The sequence below is a fragment of the Dipodomys spectabilis genome, unplaced genomic scaffold (genome assembly GCF_019054845.1).
Source record: "Dipodomys spectabilis isolate Male_0828 unplaced genomic scaffold, ASM1905484v1 ptg000094l, whole genome shotgun sequence".
Taxonomy (NCBI): Eukaryota; Metazoa; Chordata; class Mammalia; order Rodentia; family Heteromyidae; genus Dipodomys; species Dipodomys spectabilis.
Window position 1 is genome coordinate 14,240,301 of NW_024870771.1, and position 9,156 is coordinate 14,249,456.

At 40.4% G+C, this 9,156-nt stretch overlaps 1 non-coding gene across 1 annotated transcript; it reads left to right on the forward strand.

Moving 5' to 3' along the window:
• Positions 1 to 8,741: 8,741 nt before the first annotated feature.
• On the forward strand, positions 8,742 to 8,848 carry LOC122112499. Its single transcript, XR_006148228.1, has one exon. It is a non-coding gene; the product is annotated as a U6 spliceosomal RNA (small nuclear RNA).
• The last annotated feature ends 308 nt before the right edge of the window (positions 8,849 to 9,156 follow it).

Sequence of the window (9,156 nt, forward strand, 5' to 3'; positions counted from 1 at the left end):
TGAACTCCAGGAAATGGAAACAAGAGGCTCTTTTCTTTGTTACAGTTTTTGTTCTCTTTCCTTTGTGCCTTGTTTGTTCATTTATCTGTCTTAGGGGAGGAAGGGGGACACAGAAATACAAATATAGCACAAATTCAGCTGTGGTACTCACGGGACACTATGCTGAACTATGCATTTTGTGGGTCAGGAGGGGAAAACTGGGAGAGAGCGAGAGACAGAGTGACATTGTCCAAAAAGAAATGTGTGCTTTACCTGACTTATGTAACTGTAACCTCTCTGTGTATCACCTTTACAACAACAATTAATTTTTTTGCTATTTGGGGTCTTTTATTGTTCCATATGAATTTTTGGATTGCTTCTTCTATTTCATTGAAGAATGAGATTGGGATAGTGATGGGTATTGCATGAAATTTGTAGATAGTCTTTGGCAGTATTGCCATTTTCACGATGTTAATCCTCCCTATCCAGGAGCATGGGAGGTTTTCTGCTTCCTTAGTTCTGCTTAATTTCCTTTTTCAGGCTCTTAAAGTTTTCATCATAGAGGTATTTCACTTCTTTAGTTAATTCCTTTTTGTACATTTTTATTGTAAAAATGCTGTACAGAGGGATTACAGTTACATGAGCAAGGTAATTCTTCGGTATTTTATTTTGGGAACAGGGGGGCTATTACAACAGGAGTTGCTTTCTTGATTTCAGCCGTGTTCTTCTCATTACTAGCATACGGAAAAGCCATTGATTTTTGAGGGTTAATTTTATACCTGTAACTTTGCCAAAGTTTCGGATCAGCTGGAGTAACTTGGGAGTGGAGTCCATGGGGTTCTTTAAATACAAGATCATGTCATCTGCAAAAAGGGAGCGTTTTGCTTCATCCTTCCCTATAGGGATCCCCTTCATGTTTGCATCTTGCCTTATTGCTCTAGCTAGGCAGTATACTGCTGAGTTGAAGAGGAGTGGAGAGAGCGGACATCCTTATCTCATTCCTAAATTTAGAAGAAATAGTTTCAGCTTTTTGCCATTAAGTGTAATACTAGCTGTAGGTTTGTCATACACAGCCTTTATTATATTGAGGAATGTTCCATGGATTCCTAGTTTCTCCAGAACTTGCATCACAAAGGAGTGTTGGATCTTGTCAAATGCTTTTTCTGTGTCTATTGAGATGATCATATGGTTCTTATCATTGTTCATGCTAATGTGATGAATTGCATAAATTGATTTGTGTATATTGGACCAGCTTTGCATTCCTGAGATGAATCCTATTTGATCATAGTGCATGATTTTTTTTGATGAATTGTTTAAATCAGTTGGTCAGAATTTTATTGAGAAGTTTTGCATGGATGTTCATCAAAGAAATGAGTCTATGTTCTCTTCGACGAGTTCCTGTCTGGTTTGGGGATAAGGGTTATTCTGGCTTCAGACAAAGAGTTTGGTAGTGAATTTTATGTACATATGACCATATAAGATGATGCTAAGTGAAATGAACTCCAAGACATGGACACAAGAGGTTTTTCTTTTTTTTTTATTTTGGGTCTGGTCGTGGGGCCTGAACTCTGGGCCTGGGCACTGTCCCTCAGCTCTTCAGCTCAAGGCTAGCACTCTACCACTTGAGCCACAGCGCCACTTCCAGCGTTTTTTCTTTTTGCTTATGTGGGGAATCTAACTCAAGGCCTCATGCATGCAAGGCAAGCACTCTACACTGAGCCACCTTCCCAGCCCCACAAGAGGTTTTTCTTTGTTGTTGTTTTTAATGTACTATGAGATTTCTTGCTTCTTTTGTATGTTCTTCCTCCTATGGTATATCCCCTGTTGTCACTGTATTTGATTCTGGTACTGTATATTTGAATTAGGGAAAGGAAGAGGAACAATAGAATAGTGAGACAAAGAACCAATGCAACAGTGATATACACAAGACAATATGTTAGAAATGATCTGTACAACTTGGGAAGAGAAAGGAAGTGGGAGAAAAATGAGGGAAGGGGTACAAGTTTGACAAGAAATGTACTTATTACCTTACTTATGTAACTGTAACCCCTCTGTACATCACTTTCACAATTAAAAATTTAAAAATAATAAGTAAATAAAAATAGGAATAAAACTTTTCTTTTCTTAGAAAGCTGGAAGTAGAGCTTGTTGCTCAAGAAGTAGCTAGCCTTTGGAAAAATTATATTAAGCGAAGTAAGCCAGGCCCAAAGAAACATAGGTCCCATGGTTTCCCTTATTTGCAATATCTAGTACATGTCTGAGTCAAGCAGAAAAGGTCAGATAAGGTGATGTTAGGAAAATGAACCCTAAGATATGTATTCAAATGTTTTTTTTCTTTCATGCGATTGTTACTAACACATTCATAAGATTATTTCTTTGTTTCTTTGTATGTCCCTCCCCCACAGTATAACCCCTGCTTTCACTGTATTTATGTCAGTATAATTTGTGGAGGGGAAGGGGAAAAACAAGTCGTTTAAATAGGGATACAGGTGAACCCATTGCAACAATGAGAAGTACAAGTCATTATGTAGAAAACAAACTTTACAACTTTGGCAGGGAGGATAGGGTGAGGGGGCAGGGGGAGGATGGGAAGGGATGGGAAAGGGAAACAAAAACAAAGGAGGAGGCTACAATGCTTGATAAGAAATGTACTCATTATCTTGCCCATGTAATTATAACCCCTCTGTACAGTATTTGCACAATAAAAAAATTAAAATTAAAAAAAAGAAGTAGCTAGCCTTGAACAAAAACTCTCAGGACAACAATTCCTAGCAAATTAAGAAAAATGGGGGAAGGCCAGGTGTTGGTGGCTCACGCCTGTAATCCTAGCTTCTCAGGAGGCTGAGATCTGAGGATTGTGACTGAAAGCCAGCCTGGGTAGGAAAGTCTGTGAGACTCTTATCTCCAATTAATCACCTGCAAACCAGAAGTGGTACTGTGGCTGAAAGTGGTAGAACGCTCACCTTGAGCTGAAGAGCTCAGGGGCAGCACCCAGGCCCAGAGTTCAAGTCCCATGACTGGCAAAAAAAAAAAAGAGAGAGAGAAGAAAAGTGAGGGAAGGGTTGGGTTGTGAGGGGTTGGATGAGAATTTTGAAAGTGGTGACATTGATCAAGACACATCATATTCATAAACTTCTCTGTTGAGTGGCAATGCCTTTGTACAACTACTTAAAGATAATAATTTTTGAAATGCTCAGGAACAGTACCAAGGCCCTGAGTTCAAGTCTTAGAACTGATGCACTCATGCATGCACACACACACACACACACACACACACACACACATACATACACATGCACACACACACATGTTTTTTATTGTTAAAAATAGTGTACAGAGGGGCTGGGAAGGTGGCTCAGTGGTAGAGTGCTTACCTTACATGCATGAGGCCCTGGGTTCAATTCCTCAGCACCACATACACAAAAAGAAAAAAGCCAGAAGTGGCTCTGTGGCTCAAGTGGTAGAGTGCTAGCCTTGAGCTGAAGAGCTGAGGGGCAGCGCCCAGGCCCAGAGTTCAGGCCCCACGACCGGACCCCCCCAAAAAAATAATGTACAGAGGGGTTACAGTTACATGAGCAAGGTAATGAGTACATTTCCTATCGTGCATTGTTACCTCCTCCTTTGTTTTTCCCCTACCATCCCTTCCCTCCCCATCTCCCCAACTCCTCCCTCTTCATCCCCAGCCCCAAGTTGTAAAGTTCATTTTCAACATAGACACACACACTATTTTAAACAAAAATTTCAAGAGGTTGAGGAAAAGTTTGAGGGGCTTATGAATTCTATAACATACTTCTCAGTGCCTACTGTTTTTGGTTTGCATTTACTAGTTGGGTAGCCTCACCAAACCTTTGATCAAAATTAGCCCAAAGCTGACCAGACCCTCTGAAGATACCAGAACAGGACAGCAAGGGCTTTGTGGCAGGCCTGAGCCATTAAACCAGCTGACTCACTTTCTCTAGGCTTTGGTTTTCTCATCAGGAAATTATGTTGACCCACAGGATTCCAAATGGATTATACAGGATGACAAGTACCATCTTCACCTAACAAATACTCAATAAATGTTATCTCATCTCTCCTGACCCCTTTCCCCCATTCTAACCATTTTCACTTGGCTTTAAAACTTGCATCCTAGAAAGAAGGCCAAAGCCATGAATCAGAGGTAAAGGCATTAAAGAACAGAATGCCTATTTGAGCAGGAGAATGGCACCTCAGGGGCTCCCAAGGCTCCTTCTGTCTGGTTCTGTTCCTCCTCCCACCCTCATGTCAATAGACAAGATGGGCCTGCATCCCCTCTTCCATCCTACCCCTACCCTGCCCTAAAGACCCAGAGCCATAAGAGGAGCAGGAAGGGAGGAAGGAGATGAAGAAACACACAGACATATTCTGACAGCAGGTGAGACTCAAAGAAAAGGAAAGGAGATACAGTTTGGGCAAGATAACATTCTAGAACAGGTTGATGGCTGGAGTTATAATCTGAAAGCTAAAGAGGAGCAACAAGAAGACAGATGAAGAGCTGGGAAGGTGGCTCCGTGGTAGAGTGCTTGCCTTGCATGCATAAGGTCCTGGGTTTGATTCCTCAGCACCATATAAGCAGAAAAAGCTGGAAGTGGCACTGTGACTCAAGTGATAGAGTGCTAGTCTTGAGCTGAAGAGCTGAGGGACAGTGCAGGCCCAGAGTTCAAGCCCCATGACCAACAAAAAACAAAAACCAAAGGAAGACAGATGGAGGTAGATACTCACAAGGCTGAGGACTGCTGAAACAAACCCCCATCTCTGAGAGACACACTCTCCACAAGATATGTCAAAGTCCAGCTTCTCAAGAAGTAACATAGGCACTTAATGATACATAATTTATGAAGGGCAATTTTGCCACATGCAGCAAACTCCTTTAAAATATGTATGTTCTTTGACCCAGCAATTTCCTTCCTAAAGATTTATCCCAGATATGCAATGCCATCAAATACAGAGTGGGGACTTTGTTTGACTCCTATTTCAGAGCAACTGTAACAAAGATTTTTTTTTTGAAGCCATGTGCCAGTGGCTCATGCTGGTAATCCTAGCTACTCAGGAGGCTGAGATCAGAAGATTCCAGTTCAACGCCAGCCAGGGCAGAGAATCTATAAGACTCTTATCTCCTATTAACCACCAAAACACCACAAGTGAAGGTGTGCATCAAGGTGGCTCAGTGGTAGAGTGTTTGCCTTGCATGCATAAAGCCCTGGGTTTGATTCCTTAGCACCACATGAGCAGAAAAAGCCAGAAGTGGTGCTGGGGCTCAAGTGGTAGAGCAATAGCCTTGAACTGAAGAGCTGAAGGACAGCGCCCAGGCCCAGAGTCCAGGCCCCACAACACTCTCTCTCTCTCTTTCTCTCTCTCTCTCTCTCTCTCTCTCTCTCACACACACACACACACACACACACACACACACACACACACACACACACTTTCACAAAACAAGAGCACTAGCCTTGAACAAAAAAGCTCAGGGACAGTGCCCAGGCACCAAGTTCAAGCACCAAAACCCACACAAAAAATAAGAAGATAATTTTGTAGCCAACCACCAAGTTTGATTCTGGCTAGATATTTAATAATATTTGGAAATGTTTATTAACTAAAGCTATATTTATTATATTTATTCATATTACCTTGGGTGTTTTGGATATACTTTATTGTTAGTTGTAGTAAGCATACATAACATAAAATTTACTATCATAATCATATTTTTAAGTAGTAGGGATTTGAATGCGGAGTCTTATACTTGTTAAGCTGGTGTGATACTGATAAACCATGCCTCCAGAAGTGTTTTTCACCATTATTTTTAGGATAGAGTCTCACTTCCTGCCAGAGCATGTATCTGAGCTACCATGTCTCCAGAGTCTCACAGTCATCTTCTGCCTAGACTGGACTGGAATCACAGTCCTCCCAATCTTAGTCTCCCATGAAGCTTGAGATGACAAGAACACACCACTCTGCCTGTTACTGGTAGATAGGGGTTTCACAAACTTTTCTGCCAGGGCTGGCTTTGAACTCTGATGCTCCCATTCTTAGCTTCCTATGTAGCTATGATTACAGGCTTGAGCTACAGATGCCTGGTTTTTACCTTAACTCTATGCGTGTGTGTGTGTGTGTGTGTGTGTGTGTGTGTGTGTGTGTGTCTGTGTGTCTGTGTGTCTGTGTGTCTGTGTGTGTCTGTGTGTGTCTGTGTGTGTCTGTGTGTGAGTGTGTGTGTGTGTGTGTGTGTGTGTGTGTGTGTGTGTGTGTGTGCCAGTCCTGGGGCATAAACTCAGGGCCTAGGTTAACTCTTTTTTTTTCTCAAGGCTAGCACTCTACCAGTTGAGTCACAGCTTCTCTTCCAACTTTCTAGTAGTTAATTAGAAATAAATCTCACAGATTTTCTTCCCAGGCTGCTTTTGAACTATGATCCTCAGATCTCAGTCTTCTGAGTAACTACCTAGGTTTACAGGCATGAGCCACTGTAGCCGAGCCCTAATATTAACCTTTTTTTTTTTTTTTTTTTTTTTTTGGTCAGTCATGAGGCCTGAACTCTGGGCCTGGACACTGTCCCTCAGCTCTTCAGCTCAAGGCTAGTGCTCTACCACCTGAGCCACAGCGCCAGTTTTGGCTTTTTTTACTTATGTGGTGCTAAGGAATCAAACTCAGGGCCTTATGCATGCAAGGTAAGCACTCTACCACCAAGCCACCTTCCCAGCCCTATATTAACCATTTCTAAGCATACAGTTCAGTAGTGTTAATAACATTCATATTGCTGTACAACCACTACCATTACCTGTCTACAAACTTCACATCATCTTGCAAAACTGAAACTGTGTCCATTAATAATAGTTCCTCATTTCTTATTGCTCCCTTGCCCCATCCCTGGCAACTTTTACTCTACTTTCTGATTCTATGAAGTTGATAAGGGTACCTCATACAAATAGAGTCATACAATATTATATTTATTCATTATACTTATTTTCCAATGAATGAATTACTGGCTTATACCTTAGAATAATATCTCCAAAATTCATTCATGTTGAAGCATATATCAGAATGTTTTCCTCTGTTTAAAAATGAATAATATTCCATTGTACAGATATAAGACACTTTGTCTATTCATCTTCCTGTAATTGCTGCTCTGAACATCTCTTTGAGACCTTGACTTCAATTCTTTAAGAATAACTCATTATTCATTTTATAGATTGTTAATGGAATTCTGGTTATGTTATTTAAGACAAGAGAAAAATCCTAATATGTTAGAGATACATATTAAAATATTTATGGGGAAAAAATTATATGACATCTTAGATTTGCATTAAATTTAACTGGGATAGTTGTTGTAAATTTAAATACATTTTCAAAGCTACTGCAAGTGAGAGATGGGTAAGTGATAATTGACCAGCCCAAACTTTTGTGTTTGCTCTTGTTGTTTTAATTTATTTTTCGGGATGGGGCCTAAACTCTGGCCCTGGGCACTGTCCCTCAGCTTTTCAGCTCAAGGCTAGTGCTCTACCATTTGAGCCACAGCACCACTTCCAGCTTTTTCTGCTTCTGTGTTGCTGAGAAATTGAACCCAGGGCCTCATGCATGCAAGGCAAGCACTCTACCACTGAGCCACCTTCCCAGCACTGTTGTTTTGATTTTTTTTTTAAGTTAAGCTGGGTGCCAATGGCTCATGTCTGTAATCATAGCTACTCAGGGAGATGATATCTGAAGATGGCGGTTCAAAGCCAGCCAGGGCAGGAATGTCCAACAGACTCTTATCTCCAATATAAACTTCTCAAAAAAGCTGGAAGTGGTGCTGTGGCTCAAATGGTAGAGTGCTATCCTTGAGCTTCTTTTGCTCAAGGCTAGCATCCAGGTCCAGAGTTCAAGCCCCAGGGCCAGCAAAGAAAAAAAGTTTAAAGATAGATAATGGGATATATATATATATACATATATAAATATATATATTCATTTATATATACATACATATACAAACAATGGAATTCTATGCCTCCATCAGAAAAAATGACATTGCCCCATTTGTTAGGAAATGGAAAGACTTGGAAAAAATTATATTAAGTGAAGTAAGCCAAGCCCAAAGAAACATAGGTCCCATGGTTTCCCTTATTTGCAATAACTAGTATAAGCTGAGGACAAGCAGAAAAGGTCAAAAGCTATGTACATATGACCATATAAGATGATGTTACGCAAAATGAACCTCAAGTAGAGACACGACTTGTTTTTCCTTTCTTGCTATTGTTTTTAATATATTTAAAATGTTCTATGTGATTTTTTGTTTCTTTTGTATGCTCTTTCCCCATGGTATAACAACTGTTTTCACTGTATTTGATGTCAGTGCCCTGCATCTTGCATATACATTTTTCTAATTTGGGGAGGGGAAGGGAAATAACAAACTGCTGAAGCAAGGATACAGGCTGACCCTTTATAACAATGAGATGTACAAGACACTGTTAAAAATGAACTTTACTGGGGTGGGGAGGGGAAGTGGGGGGTGAGGGAGGAAGAGATGGTAGGGGAAAAACAAAGGAGGAGGTAACAATGTTCAAGAGGAAATGTACTCATTACCTTACTCATGTAACTGTAACCCTTCAGTGCACCATTTTTAGAATTAAAAAGACATACAAAAAGAAATAAAGATGGGGGAAAAAAATAGATAGTGGGATTTAAGGAACCCCATGGACTCCACTCCCAAGTTGCTCAAGCTGATTCAAAACTTTGACAAAGTAGCAGGGTATAAAACCCTCAAAAATCAATGGCTTGTGCTTGCTTCAGCAGCACATATACTAAAATTGGAATGATACAGAGAAGATTAGCATGGCCCCTGTGCAAGGATGACACCCAAATTTGTGAAGTGGTCCATATTTTTAATGAACCTATAGACCTATAGCCATCTAATCTTCGATAAGGGAGCTAAAAAAATAGAATGGAAGAACGACAACCTCTTCAATAAATGGTGATGGCAAAATTGGTTAATCACCTGTAGAAAAACTAAAGCTAGATCTTTATATATATAATGCTGCACTAAAATCAACTCCAAATGGATCAAAGACCTCAAAGTCAAAGCAGACACTCTGAAAACATTACAGGATGGAATAGGAGACACCCTAGGTCTCCTTGGCACAGGCTGAAATTTTCTTAATAGGGAGCCAGAAACACAACAAATAAAAGAAAGGT